Source organism: Callithrix jacchus, chromosome 8, assembly GCF_049354715.1.
Source record: "Callithrix jacchus isolate 240 chromosome 8, calJac240_pri, whole genome shotgun sequence".
Lineage (NCBI taxonomy): Eukaryota > Metazoa > Chordata > Mammalia > Primates > Cebidae > Callithrix > Callithrix jacchus.
In genome coordinates, this window is record NC_133509.1 from 83577732 (window position 1) to 83599133 (window position 21402).

General features: G+C 36.7%; 1 long non-coding RNA gene across 1 annotated transcript in view; it reads right to left on the minus strand.

Moving 5' to 3' along the window:
• Window positions 1-20190: 20190 nt before the first annotated feature.
• Window positions 20191-21402, minus strand: part of LOC103795750 (uncharacterized) — a 61990-nt gene continuing 60778 nt past the window's right edge. The window contains exon 6 of the long non-coding RNA XR_008474394.2: window positions 20191-20894. This is a non-coding gene — a long non-coding RNA (uncharacterized LOC103795750). The remainder of the gene's footprint in view (window positions 20895-21402) is intronic.

A 21402-nucleotide genomic window follows, 5' to 3' on the forward strand; every position in this document is an offset into this window, starting at 1 on the left:
CACTGGTTACAGCAAACCTGTGAGTTAGTGGATTGGCTGTGGAGGAAGCTTGCATCCTGGGCTTTTGTACCTGAAATTTATCTCCTCCCCTCCTAGGGAGGCCTCTCCCAAGAGCAATAAGGAAGAAAGGAAGGAATAATTCAGAGCACATGTTAAAGCTTGAGGCAGATGGCTGGAGAATAAAACAAAGGCATTCAGAAGCGAAATTTAAGAATTTTTGACAGTAGCCCTATGTGATATTTTATAAAATTTATATATTGAATATAACTAATATGTTACTGTTTTAATAGTTACCTTTTTATCATTGAAAATGTACAAGAAAATTGAACTGACCTCTCACAGGTTTTCTCAGAGCTATAGAGAAAATAATACATTAAGGCATGTAGAAAAGTGCCTAGTACGTCGTGAGTCTTCAGCCAAGATTAGTTGTTCTTATTTTCCATGACACCCTCCCACAGTGATGCCAACAGCTGTGTGTAGCCTATTTTAATAAAACTTCAGCAATTGCCCAATGGTAACTGCAGCAAAGGAAGGTATTGGGAAAATAAAGAACAATCTCCTGCCAACCCAGAAAACCTCTCCATAAAAGAAGAAAAGAAAGAAAAGTTGTATTACTAAATAAGCATTAAACCAGAATACAGTGCTCATCCCAGCCAATCTGCAAAGAGAATGCAAAGACAGGAAGAAACTTCCTTCCTTTATATTACCAAGCAGATACAACCCATTACAGACACGTTCTCCAAGTAGATAATAAGTAGTCCTCATATGAGAGGGCTTGATGGCACCATTTCTCACGCAAAGTTCATACAAAATTGACTTATTAATTGGGGTGACAAGTCATGTTAGTTACTTGGCTTTTCCCAAAGGAAAAATAAATTTATGACAGAAGGTGTTTGTGGAGCCAGGCATCCTCTCATGCTAGAACGTCACCTCCCACACAGACTGGAAGATATGTGCATTATCTTTCTCTCTTGATTCCTTTTCAAAAAGATAGTGCTCTGATCCTTACTAAAGACATTCTTGGGCCATAAAACTGGTAAGAGGCTAATTTATCTGTTAAAAAGGTTTACATGCATTTTGAAGAGATTGAAAAACATCTTAAAATGACAAGTTTTATAAAACATATTCTCTAAGAAAAGGGAGAAGGAAAGTGTCTGTCTTTATTTTCCTCAGGGAGAAGTAAGCCTCTTATTTTTAAACTGTATTTGCCATCACAAAGGCAGTTATCTGGGAGGAATTTAAAAACCTCTTGGTGTCCTTTCCTGATTACCAAGTATTTCCTAATGAGAAAACCCACTTAGACATACACAAGGGAAATAAAGAAATTAGAAATTTCCAGCCAAGAGCAGTGACTCACACCTGCAATCCCAGTACTTTGGGAGGCCGAGGTAGGTAGATCACTTCAGGGCAGGAGTTCCAGACCAGCCTGGCCAACATGGTGAAACTCTGTCTCTACTAAAAGAAATACAACAATTAGCTGAACTTGGTGGCATGCACCTTCTAGAGAGTAGTAATCTCAGCTACTCTGGAGGCTGAGGCAGGAGAATTGCTTGAACCTGGGAGGTGGAGGTTGCAGTGAGCCAAGATCTCACCACTGCACTCCAGCATAAGGGTCAGAGCAAGACTCCCTCTCAAAAAAAAAAAAAAAAACAAAAAAAAAACCTCCAAGGGAACATAAGAGTAGTAGAGGGGACACAGAACATCTATTTTTAAATCAGAAGACACAAATATTAAGTTGTAATGATATTGAGAAACAGTCCTACCAAGGGCCATGTAAAAGTTAACCTCTGACTTCACAATCATCGCAACCTTTCTGAAAATCTTTTGAAGAATGTTACCACTGGTATGCTAGTGAAAGTGGGTGAATAAACGTGAATGAAAGCAATTTATTGCTTTAAAATTAAGGCCTGAGTGTCACCATCCCCCTGTCCTTCCTCACTGAGTACAGCCACCAGTGGGTGGTGGTGTCACTCTCCTAAGAAATGGCTGCATTATAGTCATTCCTGTTGACATACGCTTAGAGGGCACTGTGGGATCCTTCATGATGAAAGTGCCTTGTAAATGTGAGATATCACCACCATTATGAGTGAGATCTAACCCTCAACAATGTCATAAACTTAATGGTGGGAATTAAACCACCATCATCTCTATGTCTTCCAGCCAGTGTGTATTTTCATCATAGTTCTATATGCATAGGCTGTCCAAAGCAGGATATCTGCAGACCCCAAACTATGTTTTTCAGATCATCAAAACCACAGGACACTGTAAGCCTAGATTATCCCCATTAAGTAGTAGATTTAAAGTATTATCCTTTAGGAAAAAATATGCATTAGAATAATTTTTCAATACTACTGAAAATCAGCCAATACTGCTGATGTAGTAACAATTTTTAACACAATAAATCAGTTTTTATTAATACAACCTATAATAAAGTGAAATTCACTTTCCCTTAATAAATAACCAAAATCTGTTTTATTTTCTTAATTCAAAAGATTATCATTTTAAGGTCAACAAGATGCTATACCCAAAATAATACTGTGCCTAAAACAAGATGAAAAATTGTAAAAATAGCCTTTTTACATTTTTAGGGCTTGTAATGATAAAAAAGATCAGCAGGTTTCCTGTCACCAGAAGGCAAAAACTACAACACAAACAAGTTATCTAATGAAAGTGTACACTGGAAAGAATTACCTAGCTGCTCAGTGGCCTACAATGTCACAGTTCTCTACCTAACACATGACTGCCTTCCCCAGCTTCCAAGAGTGAGTCTCACCCAAAATTAAAGTGCTCAGAACTTTAGTTAATTAAAAGACAAAATTGCTCAAAATAAAAAGCCAAAGCCATTCCTATTAGAACAAAATTTGTTAAAAAGATAGGCAAAGTAAATCAAGCAAATGGGAACAAAGAGAGTAGAGGGATAACATTAACATCAGACATAGTGGACACTGAAACAAAGTGCCTTAGGTGGTTTGCGTATTTCTTCAGTGGTTGAAGATGATGAGACTCAAGCTAGGCTTCAAGGTCATAAATGTCTTAGTGAAGGATTTTATGGGAATACTGTTCTGTTCCTTCCAAGTAGATATTTGAAGGTCAGGCTTTCATTTTTATTCTTTTTATGACAAGGCTGGGATAGGGAGAGGCTTGAATATTATTGCTAGACACTCTCTTCTCCTACATTAACCTCATTATGTCCCATGGCCAAAAAGCAAAGGGTAGACGGAAGAAAAAGACAATCTGGCTCTATCTACAGTTATATATTTTAATTGAAATATATATATTAAAATATATATTTGTTATATATTTTAACTCAATGTTCATACTAATCCTATCTTACTATAACTCCCAACTTCTGAGTCTAAATTTCGATTCATCTCTTGGTTAGAGGATGGCTCTAAGTAGTTTCATTGGGAAGAATACCCAGGTGATAAATGTATTTATTTATATTTAGAATATTTAAGCAGGAATGCAAGGGCACATGAAATAATAGGAAATACTAAAATAGAAATAGAAAAACAATGATGAGGACGTAAATTAGTGCTAGGACAGACATCTAAAGCACTGTATGTACTTTTTACCTGTATTAATTGAAATTCAGCTGGTGTGCCAGAGAATCAAATAACAATGAATTTAAATGATAGAACATTATTTCCCTGTCACAGAAAATTTTAAACAAAGTGGATCTGCTCTACAGTCTTTGGAGGCCCATCCTATTGGTGTACCTTGTGGTTTGTCATCCCAAAGGTATAGTCTACATTCACACTGTTCAAAATGGTTGCTCATTACACTTGCATTCCAACTGCACACATCCATTCCACGCTATCTCATTGGCCATGTATTCCCATGGTTACACCTAGTTGCAAGGAAGATTGGGAAACAAAATCTTTACCTAGGCATTCATGTACTCAGCTACAAGTTCTAGTATTGTATAAGGGAGGAGAACAACAGACACAGTGGGTAACCAGATGCTTTGATCTCATCACGTTAGGCCTCTAATGTATTTTATTCTTGCCATTTATACAATCAATGTAAAAAGAAAATCCATTAATGATACTCTTAAATACAGAATTATAAGGATGGCAGTAATAATAAAACTGTTCAGAATTTTAAAAATAAAGGCCATTGTACTTACACAATTCATGGATATGAAAATGGATAATTTTCTTAGAAGAATTACAAGTTATTTGCTATAAAGGCCAGGATGGAATTTCTCCAAAGTACTATATATTCTGGAACTTTGCACAGCAGAAAAGTTCCCTTATCCATGGACTTCAACTTTGAGCGAAACTGAATTCTGAGGCCATAATTTTTTGTCCAAAATACTCTTTAAATACCATCTCAAGATATATGGTGTTCTGAAAAAGAAACTTGATGCCAAACTCATTTTTATTTGTTTGGGTTATGTTCTTGGATATATGATTGTCTTTTACTGGAACAAGTCTAAATATGGCTTTCTTTTCTTCAATGACATATATATCATAGGGAGACTTCATTCCCAAACTCAGATCTTCTTTTAGCCTACAGAAGTTTTCTGTTACTTCTTTGACTATTTACTCTACATTCATTTTTTGTCTTGTTCTTCCAGAATACTTACTTGCATCCGAAGCTTGAATTTCCACAGCTCTTTTCTTGTATTTTGTCATGTTTATCTCTTATTTTTTCTTTTGTATTATGATGGTATTTATCTTGTTTGTCTTCCAAACCTTGGTCCCAATTTTTCACTAAGTGGAAATATTTTTGTTGCCTAGTGCAAATCTATTTATAATTATATTCATTATGACATCTAACTTTTCTCATTAAAAAAATGCTTTTTGTCATAAATTCCACTTTGTTTATTATGAAAACTATAATCCATGCTTTTGTCTTAATTTCTGTAATTTGGTTTTTTTTCTTTAACCTCTTTTCTAGGATGGGGGAAGAAGTTCTCATACTTTTTTCTTATTGGAAGTGTTACCACAGGTATATATTATTGCTATTTTTTTTAATTCTCATATGTTTAGAGATAATGAACCAACCCACCAACCAAGTAGTATTTATCATGTCTCAGGGACTGTACTAAGAATTTATTATGCAATGCAAAACAAGAAAGGCACGGTCTCTGCTTTCACAGAGTTTGCAATGTAGTCGCTAGCAGGAGGTAGCAGTATCACACCAAAGACAAAGCTTTACATGTTTGTTATTGGAGCTCCTATGGCAAGGGACTTGATTTGGCCAAATGTTGGAGAAACACCTCCCTCAGGAGGTAGAACCTAGGTGAAGATGTAAACGGAATAGGAGTTAAGTGTTAAGAAGTCATCCTGGGGCAGGGAATGGAGGGTAAAAGGAGAGGGGAGAGAGATGACTGGATTAGGGAGACTAGTGTACAGAAGCTGGCCCTAAGAGGAGAGAGATGGCATCTCCCCAATGGCTGGAGCTTAGAGTGTGAAGAACAAATTCCATCTGTGGGTAAGCTATGCCGATCTTTCTGTGTGTGTGGTGGGAGGATCAGAGAGGAGCAACATGATATGAGAGAGAATAGTGGCTTTTAAACCCTCCATCCTGAGGTTTTATAATATGATCTTACCCTAGTTAAGTCAGCCAGTACCAACTGAGGAAGGCTGAGTTATTACCCAAAATTTGCCACAGGTTCAGTCAATACCTGGGACAAAGATATCATAATCACCTAGGAAAATCTGTGGCCAAAAATCAAGCAACTCAAATGTAATGCTCAGTAAATACTAGTTGATTGGTTACTTGGTAGATTATCCCCAAAGAGCTAGACATGAAAAGGCTAGCACTTAAAATATACCATGGGTTAAATCTCAATTTAAGTTCCAAGTCTGAGACCTTTAACATTAACATGAAAAATCAAAGTCAACGATGGCTGTAACATATGCATATTTTCAAAAGCTAGGAGAAGCTGTCGTTTTTCAACAGTCACAACAGTTTATCTTCAAGGGCTCACAAGGATCATTAAGCAGAAGAAAGAAAGGTGGTGGTCAAGTGTCAGTGCTTTATTTCCAATATAAACTAAGGGTGCAATAGTGTAACTCATTACAAGTGAAATCAAAGACATTGAGGACTGAATATACCACATGAAAACCAGACTAATCCTCTTTATGCAATGACTTAATGTAGGATGCTGATGACTTCACTTAACCTCACTGTGTCTCCATTTCCCAGTCTGTAAAACAGGGTTAATAATTTTAACCTACTTCTCAGAGATAGTAGGTGGATTAACTATAATAACAACAAACTGCTTAAAAACACAAATCAGGAGAATGTTTTAACAAGAGCTATATTTTCTTATATTAAAAAATGTGAATTTCTTCTTCTACAGAATTATTCCAAATGCTTCAGCATATAATTTATTAGAAAAAAGTACACTGTGACCTTCCTTTTCAGTCACTAAAGATATTCTCTGTTTTTTTTTTTATAAAAACTTACCTTTTTTAGGTGTAAAAAATGACTTTGATCCTATCTCAGCCCAGTGATTCAATGGATGGCAACTCAGCCAGGAAGATTTAAGAGCACTGTCCACAACTACAAGACTCCACTGAAAAATACTCATTTAGCAGTTTGAGAATTACCTTGACCTGGAATTTATGCCAGAAACAACAAGGGCATAAAGATAAAATCACTTTAGCCCACTAATCAAAATAAACTTATCCTAGACAAATTTACTAAATAATACAAAGCAAAACAATTCAATTGTCTACCCAAACTTCATAGTTACAAGAATATAAATACCATGCACCTAAATATTGTTCCTAAGATAATTAAGTATATTGTTTCTGCAGAGATTGGAATAACAGGAAAACAATGAAGTTTACTGTCAATCACTTACTATGACTGTTACTAAACAGTCAACTTGTATTTGTACTTTATGGAAATATTTACATTTCTAGAGTATCCAGAATGCTGAAATTCTGGAACAGAGTACAGGTTAAGCAAACATTAAGTGAATCTAAAACTGCACAATAGGTAGTGGTGTTAAACCCTGGCAGACTGCAATTTATTAACATCCACAAATAGATTACTTCTGTTGCAGTCAAACAGCCTGAAAAAAATGGATTTTCTGTAATCCAGCTACGCAATTTCCTTTCAGTTTTCGAGATTACAATTTCCATTTTATGACATGACCACATTTTCTAGAGGGCAAAAACATAAATCACACTGTATATAATGGAGTAGAATCCCAAGAGTAAAGAATCATAAATTCCACTCCCCAAAGGTTGTAAACTCTCTCATTCCAAAACAAATACAAGTATGCAGAACAAGGTTTCCAGGTAACTATGTGGCCACGTGACATAAAAGTTCCCAATGTAGCAGTTAAACAGTGTTTCCAGGGTCACAAAATAATATTACTTTCTATTTCCCTCCCTTCTCAATGCAGAAAGGAATTACTACCTAATTATACTAATGTAGCACTTACTTCTGGAGATACTCCATCCTATTTTGATGAAGAATTTTCCAGTAAGAATTAGACTTTTGGAGAGGGAAATACTAAAATCACAAAGGGTAGATGTACTGGATTATCTTAAAGTCATTAGCAAAGGTATAATATTTATTATTTTTAAAGTGTTTATCTTTTAAAATATGTTAAATGAGGCTTTTAAGTTATAAAGGGGTAAGTTATATTACTATTAAAATTCTAGATTAGTCTGTTTATTGTTTCTTGAATAACTAGAGTTGAGGACAATTTTGAATTAGAGTAACATTAATCACAAAATAAAATTATATTCTTGCTGTTCAGGCTAGATATCCAAGAATAATGAAATTTGGAGAGAAACAGGTTTAGATTAACTTGAACTACTCATAAAATTTAAGGAAGTAAAGATAAGTCTTTTGAATAAAAATAGAGCAACCTTTCCACTGGTACTCAAACAATCCAAGATGGTCTAACATTGGTACAAACCTATCTTCTACATACAATTCAGAGACAAATTTTTATATTCACTGGACCAATTTAAGGAGTATATATGAATTTGGTAGTCAAAGGAGAAAGTAGATCAGAAGAACTTCCAGGTCCAATATTAAAGATAAAATTAACATAATATTAGAATGTCTCTAGCTTCAGACTTTCTATTCTGTCCTCAGAATGCCAAACCAATGTTCCTGCTACAAGACATGCTGGGAAAAGATATATCCAAAATGAAAAACCTTATAATTTTCCTAGGGGGATATTTGACTGTAGTTTTCCACTACATAAGTGTAAAAATATGTGAGCAAATATGATGGAAATGCTAATTGGAACATTAAGGCAATCTTTTCAATGCAAATGAGCATTTAGAAAAAAGTAGTGTAGGCACTGGATCATTGAAAGTTCTTAAATCAGACTTTGCATGTTTGAAAAGAAAATTATATGTTATTTGCTTTCTAACACTCTAAGTGCATTATTAATTTGGATGGAAATCTAAATCCATTGCTCACTAATGAATAACCAAAAACAACTGGAAATACTATAAAGAATTACTCCCATAGAAAATGATTTCTATTTTCTCATTTTGATTTCTAATATGTAATACGAAGAGATACTATCCATAAAAATGAGAGTCTAAATTTTCCTCTTTCCTGTTCATTGCAAAAGATTCCATTTCCATGTTCAACTGTCAGCATGGTAGAAACGAACAAGCCAAGCAAGCCCCTGGTGCCCTATCCCAAATACAAACTAGGTGAAGTTTAAAAATTAGACTTTCAAAAGGAAACAGAAGTGCTTTATGCTTTACACATAAAGATAAAAATTAAATTCACCAGAGGAAGGATAAGTATAAATGTTTAAATTCTGGTTCTAAAAGTTTATAATACATACTGCTATTTTCACTGTTTCAACTAAAGGAATTCATAAAAGACCCTAACTCTGAGCATTCTTCTTGGTTGGCTGTGGGTTCAATGTGATTGTTGTTAAGTCTTATCATTTTGATTCCCAAGTTTACTCAGATGCTTTCAGTAACCCATTGTTTATGGATATTGTAAATATAATCACGTATTTCAGTCAATGAAGACCAAAACAGGAACACACGCTCTTGCCTCCCTCCTTTGAGCAACTTTCTACCCTTTTGTTAATCTATCAATGGAACCTATAGAATTCTTTTCTTAAAAATCAACTTATTTCTTTTAAAATACTAATATAACTTAACATTCTCTTTGCCTCCTTTAATATATATTTATGGAGTAAGTTCCAATTCATTATGAATTTTTATAACCTCGTTATTACACTGTCGGTTGCTACAAATATATGTCAATTATCTCCTCCAGGAAAAGAAATGTGCTAGAGGTAGCTCAAAAAAAAAAAAAAAAAAAGGCCAGTTCCTCTCTTGCCCACCACTCAGAACCACTTATAAAGTTAAAAGGGTAGGCCAATCCTTCACACTAGTAGACTCAGAAATATGTTCATAAACCAGAGATAATGTTTTAATAATAACTACCATTTCTTAAGCAATGTGCTAGTTATTTGCCACCTCAAGTCAATTCACTACTCTTCTCTGTCCCTCTGGGCCCTAGGAGGTTGACCTCTATGGACTGCACAGTCCAAGTTCTGAGCCCTTGGCTTCTGGTTTGGTTGGGCCCATGGGAGCCATCTACAGAAGATCAGAAGGCAGAGAGAGAGACATAGGGGTTTCCTTCTCTGTTCTATCCTTCCTCAGCACAAAACTCTGGCAGTGGCTACTTTCCTCCAGGAGCAGAGCATTTCCCTACAATCCAAAGACTCACTGGGTTATGATGATGACATCCTCTTGTGGTTGGTCTGACTGCTTCTCTGTTCCCCCTTTGCTTCATTAATTCTGCTCTCACCTCTGTACTTTGTCTCTTTATTAATGTCTATTCATTTGAACCATTTGTGGGAGGCATAATCCTAAGATGGTCCCAAGAACCCTACCTCTTTGTTTGCACACTTTATATAATCTTCTCCCTTTAAGTGTGAGACTGGTTCAATGATTGAGTCCTTTAAAGAGAGAAGATCTAGGAGTCTGAGATGAAACAAATCAGAGATACTCAAAACGGCAGTAGACACTCTCCTGTCAGCCTTGCGGGAGCAAACTGCCATACTGTGGAAAAGGCCACTGGCAGGGACTGGCAGGCAATGTTGAAGAGCTAAGAGTGGTCCCAACTGAAAGCCAGTAACAAAATGGGACCTCAGTCCTACAACCACAACCCAAAGAAGCTTGGAAGAGGGTCCCAAGCTCCAGAGAAGATAACAGCCCTGCCCAACACCTTGACTTCAATTTTATGAGCCCCAGAACAGACTTAGCTAACTCTAAACTATGAGTTCTATAAAAACTATGAGATAGTAACTCAGTATTTACACCATTATTACACAACTACGTTTGTGGTATTTTATTACACAGCAATAGAAAACAAGTGCAGACTCTAACATGAATTCTGTTTCTGCTTTGACTCTGGCTGACGCAGTGTTCATTATGTATTTATAGTAATAAACCACTTTTAAATTATGAGAACCCTATGAAACTGTTGTTACAAGTCCAATTTTACAGATAAGGAAAATGAAGCTTAGAGTCACTTCCCCAAGGTCATACAGAGAGAGTAAACAACAGAGCCTGAATGAAACCTGTGTGTCTCTGAAGCCAAAGTCTGTGTTCTGTAATCTCCATTACATACTGCCTCCATCCTTAGAAGTCCAAGGTCGTTTCGATTTTTTCTTGTTTTGTTTCTCTCTGTTTTTCTGTATGTTTCTATGGCATATGGCATGTGTGTTGAGAGAAACTGACCTAGCCGTCCTTGCCAAAAAAAACAGGAATGGTAGGGGCTCAAGCCAAAGGCTAGATATGAGGGTTTTCACGGTGTTACAGAGCAGTTTCTGCCCAATAGAAATACCCCATGTGAATAGCAGCAAGCAGTACCATAGGACTTTCTTGGATGCTATGCAAACCAGGTGAACAAAGAAAAGATGGATCATGAAAGCTCAAGTTGAACTTTAAAAACTATGAAGGACTGTATGTCTTGGGACATTAAAAATAAGCATCCATCCGATAAATTCTCTTACAAAGTGATGGATATACCCTTAATTAGCATCCATGCCCACAGCTGTTCTAAGAGTTGCACATGTTAACAAATAACATATTTCATACAGCAATCAAGAGTTTTGTTAATAATTTCTACCAAATCTGGAAACATTAAATGCATCCATGTTTACTGCTTATTCACTTGGGAATTCGATAGTCCTTTTGTATACCTATGGCTTCATGGAGTGAAACATTTTCCTCAGGTTATACTTAAAACCAGTCATTGGATTTAAATTTGTTTTTCAATTTACCAACCATTTATTCTTTTTTCCCCCTGAGGTACGTGTAGTGAACTTTGCTCCTAGGGATTTGCTGTTGTATCTGGATGGCTTCAGAAACTGAGGGGGAAGGAAGAGCTGGCCTACTCTAACTGGGGACCATTCTTGTCACACTCAGTTTACAAGGGTCTAACGTAGGTTTCTAAAACTTGCAAGTCTTTAAAACTTGACCCAAATTCTCTTATTTCAGTAATGGACATATTAGTAATACAACATTAAGCAGTTGCTATTTGGACTATTTTTTTAAGAACGTTTCTTTGAAATAATAGTTTCTAGAATGGAGCAAGACATAAAATTAGAGACTGGTTGATAGTTCATAAATGTTGGAACAGGGTAAAAGAGGGAGGCTGGATTTCCAAATGTCAATATTGTGTCCACTACAACCAGTGGACCCAGTCATCTATAGCTCAGGGAATCTAGCTTTATGTCCATATAATTCAACTTAGACCTATCAGGGTCCTGTTTGCAAATATAATCATATTATTTCTATCAATATTAACCACAGGTGGCACCCAATACATTCAGATAAGTTATATTCCAAGATACCCTGACTCTTTTAAGTTATTTTGATGTAAGTATTCAAATACATCACCTTCATAAATACATTAAATCACTCAAATGTGTTAATTTTATGGAAATTATGTTTGGTACTTTCAAATATAAGGATCTAGTGCAGACTTTATTTTTATTCTGATAGTCTAGGGCATGGTGAATGTTTTATAAAGCAGTCAAAGTTTGGTTTCTGCTGGATATGACACTTCATTCTTGGGTAAAATCTATTTTTACACTATCTATTTTTAAAGCTTGTTATGCAAATGATCATGGGTGAAGCTACAGAAGGCATGTTTAACCGACTGAAGGAAACCAAATTATTTTTTTCTATGCAAATAATAAAGTTACCAGTTTATTAACTAGAAATGCTAATGCTTTGCTTTAATAGAGTAACCTCATATACTGAAACCAATTCTTTTTCTCATTCCAGAATGATTTGAAGTAGCTAACCTAGCTTTCCATATATTCTATAGTTTAAACTTTTTGAAAGATATCATCCCCTTAAAGTCTGTCTGCATTAGTGAGTTTGTATTGTCCTGAAAATTGATTTCTTAACTTTATTTGAATGAGTTATGACCCTAAATATTAAAAAATCTTTGTCTTCCTTCAGCATCTCGATAACTTGCAAGTTGTACAGTTCTGGTTCAATATCCTTTTTGTTTCCTCCTATTCCTGTCACTGTTCCAAAATTAGGTGCATGGCTGGCTAACTCCTTTCATAAATCAAATAACATTCTTCCTGTGGTTTCAATGGAGTAAGTCAAGCTTCAGAAACTGGCACAGACACTTACAGTAGCACTGTTCTGGGGACCCCAAGGAATAAAAGACTTTATGAAATTGTCTATATAAGTCACATCCCCACTCAGCATAATCAGAAGCTCTGCTGTAGTTGCAAACAATGGAGTGTTTGAATTCTAAATCAGTCCTTCAATTATCAAAGCTGTCACTCCTTCTCCTTGATGGTTTTTCTACCCCAGCAAAATCCTAACTGCTATTGCTGTTGCTACAAAGTTCTCAAATTCTTACTCTCAGAATCTGTCTAGGGTATGAAAAGTTTTCTGAAGCAATGAATATTGGTGAATGCCAAGATAGGGGAAAGCCTCTCTCTGCAGTATATTCAATTTATCCCTCTCTCCTGGATCCCCTTTCTCTGTAGAAATTCAAACATCCTCAAGTTGCTATAGTTAAAAAAAATTCTTTACATTCATATAGATAACTGTCTCATTTTCATTTTCCAGCCAGATGTCGGTAGTAATCCATATTTGCATTACCTCTTTCTTCTTAGCCAATTAATTTTGCCTCCTTCTTCCATTACTTTACTGAAACAATACTTGCCAAGGTTACCAATTATCTCCACAGTGCTAAATCCAAAGGATGTTCCTCAGACTTCATTTTTTTTTACACACTCCAAAACATTCTTGAAATTGATCTTCCTTTGGCCTGTGGATCATACTCTCCTAGTTTCCTTTCTCCTCCTCCAGCTGCTTCATCTTATATTTATTTGTGGGCTCATTCTGTTCTACCAGTGATTAAATGTTGACAAGTAGAGAAGTTCCAAGACATTCTTGAGAATCATCTTTGGAATCTCCTTGTTCAAGTCTGATTAATTTTGCCTCCTAGTTTTCAAATCCATTACCTCTCCCCATCTCCATGATCACCATCTTTTATCCAAGTTATAATCATCTTTGCCTGTACTGTACAAACCTCCTCACTGGCCTCCTCCTGCACCCCATCCCCTCTCTAATGTTCTCCACTATGAGGCCAGAAATGTCCTTTAAATATTCAAATTTGACCATGACATCCTGGTTTTTTTTACATAAGCTTTTCCATGGCTTACTATTTCTTGTAGAATAGACATTTAAAAGACCTCCAAGTTCTTTAAATGATCTACATATTTTACCTGCTGCCTGTTTATTTCATCATGCCCCATTTTTTCCTCCTCCTCTGCATTCTTGTGGTTCCTTGAACAATCAATATTTCTCCATGGTCTTAGCAACAGCTGTGGGCTCTAGAAATAAAAGTTTACCCCTCAATTAATTTAACAGTCACTTCCTGAACAAAGCCTTCTCTGACCCTGCAGTCTATGTCATATCCTTTGGTTGTATCCTTTAAAATTACCTACATTGTCATTAAATACACCAACTACTGAAATTATATTTGTGTGATCTTTTGATTATTTACTTAAAGACTACCTCTCCTGCTGGAATGTAAGTTTCTGGAGAAAAGGAGCTGTGTCTATTTTGTTTATAGTTGTAGGATCTGCTCTTAGTACAGATCTTGAAAGATGCCCTATAGAAAAGGTGCTCAATAAATTCCTAAAAAAATGAAAGAAAAATATTAGAGCCATACATGGAAAATTGGCAAGGCTTGGCCCTATTTATCTCCTCCTTCCCTTTTAGAAAAACCATAAGAAATCTTTTGAGAAGTCCAATAAAAATAAGAAACTATTCCCTCAGTTAGTCCCAAAAACTATTTTTCCCAAAGACATACCAGAGTTATGAAAGTTAATTAAAAGATTGAAATGGTAGGTCAAGATACCTATAAATGTATCATAATGCCCCCAGGTCCTAAACATTACTCATAAGCAGTACTATACCTAGAACCAGTCAACTAGGGCTTGTAACTCAGGCCCCTGCTGGTAGGACCCTGTTCTGACCAGCTGAGCCTCTCTCCACACAGGCTGAAGAGGATACTGAGGCCAAGGTGATAAGCCCAAACCTACCTAGAGCTGTGTCTCCCCTTCTAGATATCACCCCAGATACCGAAACAACCCAGAGCTGAAACCTACATATGTGTCTTCCTGGGTTCATTCTCCTAAGGGCAGACAGTAGCACAAGTAACAATGTCCACAGCTCTAACTCATGACCATACTACTTCAGGGTAGAGTGAAGGTGGTTGACAGTTTGGATTTGTACACTCGAATGTTCACAGGTATAAACCAGAAGTCCCCTTCAGAACAGGATTGAGCTCAGGGTGGGAAGACAATGGGCTTAAATAATGAAAGAGAAAATAGAATTAAAGTTATGCAAATATTGGGGCAGACCCACTAATTAGGTGTCTGTCCTTACAGGAGGACTGATTTCAGTCTCTCCCCCATCTGCTCCAACCATCAGGCCAAAACATTCTTCACACTCCTCTCTTCCTTTCAATATATAATTTATATCCTGACTTTTTGCCTGTTTTCTGAATACAAACTTCTCCTGGGAAATTCTAAAAGCCCTCTCTTAGAACCCGAACCTCCACAGCCGATAGGTTTGCTGAGAACCCTCTCTTCCTGTCCAGCCCATTTGCTGCTGTGCTCTGTCTTTCACTTCTGTGCTCTCTCCAGCTGTCCCATCTGTACCCTCTCAGACTAACCAAAGAACGATGCTCAAATTTCAGAACCTTGCTGACCTCTGAGATTCCACAAAACATACACGACATGTTTTTAGTCCTGAACTTCTATAGTAGCGATGTCATAAAATTTTCATTAGGGCCAATCAGAAATCCAACTGTGTAGACCCTAACCATTTTTTGTAACAATGAGAAGGGAAGTATCTATTGGCCAGATCAATATAAATATGCCTCTGATCATTTGATCCCCTTGGTTTAGAATAAATCATTTGTTCATCCAACAGTTCTCTTAGGTGTTGATTTTGTAATGGATACCTCAGTACCACGAGGGAGATACCAGAAATAAAAGGCTCGAAGAGAGTTCAGTCTAGTAAGAGAAGTAGACGAGTACAGAGACATTTACTATCAAGTTTGATAACTCACTGTTCACTGAGTCACTTGATGTATATCCTCTCTCCTGGAGACCCACCAATGTGGTCTTGGTTCTTAAATCAGGTATAATTTCTACCACAAATTCATAAAGCAGTAGTCGGGTTTACCAGTAACTCTCTTATGAATTTTCTAGCATGAGTCAGGCTCCCTGTAGACAAAAACATCCAATGTAATTTCTGCCTATGCAAAGTAAGGGTCCAGGCCTCAAAACCATGAAGACTTCATCCCATGAGGCTCTTCCTGAGACAGTCAACTAATGTCTCTTGACAACTCTAGTTTTGAAAGAAAAACCATCTCTTTGCAACACTCAGCAGTGACATGACAGGGCTTTTATCACGATGACATTTCCCTAAGTCATTTTTATCACAAGTGTACATGGGCTTTCAGCTTCTTTTACATTAGTAATTCTTAAACTTCAGTGAGTTTAAGAATTCCCTTAAAGAAGAATATTTAAAATGCAGATTCAGAGACCCCACCCTCAAAGATTCAGATCCAAAAAGTCTGGGAGAGGGCCTAGAAATGTGCATTTTTTTTCAAGTACCCCAGATGATTCTGATGTGGTTGTATCCAAGAGTACACTTTGAAAACCATTCTTCAAACTGACACTAAAAATGGTGTCCACAAAGTATATGTGTTAATGGGCAAGTAATGTGGCCTCCATAATCTGAATTTGAATAGTAATTAGAGACTCATTACAATTAGAGTTTTAAAATTCAACTCAGAACATTGTAAGAGAGGGCCTGCTTAATCTCATCATTTTGCTCATGCATTCCCTTTTCTTATCCCCCACCACAATCAAGAACATCCAACATGCTCTGCCACTCTGCATCGTAAGTCATTTAATTCTTCTAAGAAGCCTTTTTCAAACTATTCAAATTCAAAACAGCTTTTTCTTCGTTTTCTCATCTCTGGCGCTTAGTGTTGTTACAGAAATTATTCCATGTGAAACCCAGGCTTGGGCTTGTAATCCCAGCACTTTGGAAGGCCGAGGTGGGTGGATCACTTAAGATTAGGAGTTTGAGACCACCCTGGCCAACATGGTGAAACCACATATCTGTCAAAAAATAGAAAAATTAGCCAGGTGTGGTGGTGTACACCTTTAGTCTGACGTACTCAGGAGGCCAAGGTGGGAGAATCCCTTGACCCTGGGAGGTGGAGGTTGCAGTGAGCCAAGATCACCTCACTGCACTCCTGACTGGGTGACAGAGGGAGTCCCTGTCTAAAAAATAATGTGGTACATTTGCATAAAAGTAATCTTATTGTCATTTTATTGTTATATCCAATGTGGATGTTAGAAGTGACACAATAATATTATTTTTATTTTTTCAATTTTATTTTTCCATAAGTTATGGAAAACTTAAGGGGTCGAGGTGGTAGTTACATCATTAAGTTCTTTAGTGGAGATTTATGAGAACCTGGTGCACCCATCACCCTAGCAGTATACACTACACCATGTTTGTTGTCTTTTATCCCTCACCTCCCCTCACTCTTCCCTCCAAGTCCCCAAAGTCCAATCTTATGTCTTTGTGTCCTCATAGCTTAGTTCCCACATATCAGTGAGTACATACGATGTTTGGTTTTCCATTCCTGAGTTACCTCACTTAGAATAATAATCTCTAATCTTGTCCAGGTCACTGCAAATGCTTTTAATTCATTCCTTGTTATGGCTGAGTAGTATTCCATCATATATATATATATATATATATATATATATATATATATATCAGAGTTTCTTTATCCACTCGTCAATTGATGGGCATTTGGGTTGGTTCCATAATTTTGCTATTGTGAATTGTGCTGCTATAAACATGTGTGCAACTATCTTCCTCAAATAATGACTTCTTTTCCTCTGGGTGGATACCCAGTAGTAGGATTGCTGGATCAAATGGTAGTTCTGCTTTTAGTTTTTTAAGGACTCTCCACACTGTTTTCCATAGTGGCTGTATGTACTTGTTATTTCCACCAGCAGTGTACAAGTTTTCCCAGATTGCCGCCTCCACACCAACATCTACTGTTTTTGTTTTTTTTATTATGGCCATTCTTGCAGGAGTAAGGTGGCATTACATTGTGGTTTTTATTTGCATTTCTCTGATCGTAAGTGATGTTGGGCATTTTTTCATATGTTTGTTGGCCATTCATATATCTTCTTTTGAGAATTGTCTATTCATGTCCTTAGCCCACTTTTTGATGGGATTGATTTTTTTTTTCTTACTGATTTGAGTTTGTTGTGGATTCCGGATATTAGTCCTCTGTCAGATGTATAGATTGTGAACATTTTCTCCCACTCTGTGGGTTGTCTATTTACTCTGCTTACTCTTCCTTTTGCCATGTAAAAGCCTTTAGTTTAACTAGGTCTCAACTATTTATCTTTGTTTTTATTGCAATTGCTTTTGGGTTTTTGGTCATAAAATCCTTGCTTAAGCCACTGTCTAGAAAGGTTTTTTCAAATGTTATCTTCTAGAATTTTTATAGTTTCAGGTCTTAGGTTTAAGTCCTTAATCCATCTTGAGTTGATATTTGTAACAATTCTAAACTTCATATGGAACCAAAAAAGAGCCCATCTAGCCGAAAAAAGACTAAGCAAAAAGAACAAATCTGAAGCCATCACACTATCTGATTACAAACTATACTATGAGGCCTAGTCACCAAAACAGTGTGGTACTAGTATAAAAATAGGCAAATACACCAACAGAACAGAATAGAGAACCCAGAAATAAACCGAAATACTTGGAGACAACTGATCTTCAACAAAACAAACAAAATCATAAAGTAGGGAAAGGATTCCTCTTTCAACAAAAGGTGCTAGGATAACTGTCAGGCAGGAGAATGAAACTGGATCCTCATCTCTCACCCCATACAAAAATCAACTCAAGATTGATGATTTTTAAATCCACAAGATGGCTAGACACAACAGAAGTAAATCCTCTCCCTCCATTGCGGAGGCAGAATGCATCTCAGTGATTATCTTGCTAATATTTTCCCTCCTGCTACACTAAATTTATCTTATTCACATTAGTTATGCACTTGGTCTTAATATCAGCAAGGATAAAACCACAGAAAGATTATATGTGACTAGAGGAAGTAGTGCAACATAAAAACCCCAGGCCTGCAAGTTTCTGATACCAGTACTCTTAGGAGAAATTACAGAAAACCTCAATGTCTCTGGTAAGACATGGAATATAACCATGTTGAGGGAGAACTTAACCTGTTACCTCAGACTCAGTGGCATGAAGACAAAACTGATGAGAGCGACATCAAAAACTCTACATTCTGAAGAAAGCTGGCGAAAGCTGACGGCCAGATACCCCCTCCATTGATTACTAGGAGATGCCAAATCAGTCCTGTGACCTCCCACCACCACACTGATCTCTCCAATCTCCAGGCCCTCCCTACCTCCTAATCTCAGAAGCAACAGACACTAAGGAGAGGAGGAAAGGTGAACAGTGTTATGGAGTGAGGAAGGGCTCCTGCTTTCACTCAATCCACTTGTTAGTCGACTTCCTAATTGTTTGGCACTTGAAAACTCAATTGAGGAGTTACACAGAGACGCCAGGCATTACACAGAGATACCATTGAAGAGCCAAGAGTTTGATTTCAACATTCTCCATCTTTGCTAGTCTATCATGGCAATGACTAAATGTTAACCACATAGCCTGAAATACAACTTTCTTTAACATTGATTTTGTAACCAAAATATTTAAGTTATTTTTACCTTACATCAATTCATTATTTTAAAACCCTGCCCTGATGTGGATTAGTCCTGGAAATCAAAATACCCTATTCAGTAAATTAACTTCAGGTCTGATGCCACCAATGCTAAGCACTTCATTGAATAGTAGAGCATTCCTCTTCCAAGATGTGCATCAGAGCAATTCTGGAAGTTGATCCAACATGAACCCTCAGGCCAACTGGGAGAAGAATCTGATGCTCTTATGTACTTAGAAATACCTCAAGAGAAGAGTAAGAAGTCCCATATTTCTGCCTTGAGATACTAAATGGAGAATAAATATCCCAGATTTAGTAGACTGGTGACTACTAAATGAGTCACATGATGCAACAAGTCAAATGATGCAGTGATTCATTTTCTATCATCCGTTAAATGAAAATGATGCTCCTAACCTTCACAGTGCCATTCTGTCATTGTCATTGTCATCCACACATACGATGAAAGCAAGATTCCATTTATTTCCAGAGCTGCTTTGGCGAAAGATGCCGTGATGTGTAATGTGATGTATACTGATATATCAATTCACAGTTGATTATAATTGTCACAAAAATGTAAAACTTTTGACAATGTAAAACAGAGATGGATCTTGGCTATGCAATACAGAGGATCATCATTTATCTGCTTCTCTGCCTTTCTACTATTAGTAACTCAGTATGTGGACCTGTCTAAACCATACCTCACTTCCATCCAGACCACAATCTGGATCGTGCTTGACCAAATACTGCCCCTGTCACATACGGGAAAACCTCATTGGACTTTGAATAATCTAGACTGCGTTGCTGGTATAGTTTTGCCAGTTGTCAGCTAAGTGCCCTCCAGCACACAATTTTAAAACTTTCAAAACCTCAGTTTCCCCATCTACAAAATTTGGACGATATTTTAACTCTTTGGAGTATAGGGGAGTTTTAAAATAGAAAATATTTGTGAAAACAACTAGCACACACATTACTGAGCACCAACGCTCAGTAATTCATCTTTTCAAAAATCTGTTAATAATGGTATCTTCCTAAGTTATTTATTCTTTGTTATTTATTCTTTTTCCTTCTCTGATACCTGTTGTAGCTGTGACAAAGTTTCCAAGTACAAATGAAGTGACCCTCGTCAGGCAATAAAGAAACAAATCCTCGAACAGCTATTTCCTGCCTGACAGTTGGTATGCATATGCTTCACTGACTTTACTGTTTAGCCATGAAACCTTCATCATAAGTGTCATTTGGCCTTAACTTTGCAATAAGGTAATTATAGTGCCGGGCTTATTAAAAACAGACTCTATCACAGGAGACTTTGACGGATGTTGGTTGAAGTTCTAACTTGACAAGCAAGCGGGATGAGCAAGTGCATGCAGAGCAAAAGATATTATATTGCAAATGCTGTTTATTTTCTGTCAAGTATAAACTATGCAGTAAATAACACATTATAAAAGAGATCCAGAAATAACATTAAGCTAAAATGGAACCATCAATTATTCTCTCTTCTTTAGCCTTCAGAAGAATTTTTTTCCCTTCACTGTTGGTACTTTTTCCTTTATTCGTTAATTGCTTTTCTTCTTGACTCCCCTATTCTGCTCCAGCGCCTATAAATCATTGTAAAAAAAGATAAAATGTTACTATTATGAAACGAGTGTAAAAATGGTATTTAAATAAATTTGCTTTTGCCATCCAGCCAACTTTCTATAACCTCTAAGTGAAAGTTTAAAGCTCCTGCTGTGAATGTTGTAAACTCCTTTAGGCAAGTGCATGTATTTTTTTTATTATACTTTAAGTTCTGGGGTACATATGCAGAATGTGGGAGTGTAAATTAGTACAACCATTGTGGAAGACAATGTGGCAATTCCTCAAGGATCTAGACATAGAAATACCATTTGATTGGATTGACCAATCCAATCAATACCATGGGATTGACCCAGCAATCCCATTACTGGGTATATACCCAAAGGATTATAAATCATTCTATTATAAAGATACTTGTACATGTATGTTTATTGTGGCACTATTCATAAGTGCATGTATTTTTAGCACTCACACAACTCTAGGCACTGAGTACAGTTCAAAATTTACGCAGTCCCTTCACAGTGAGTTTTG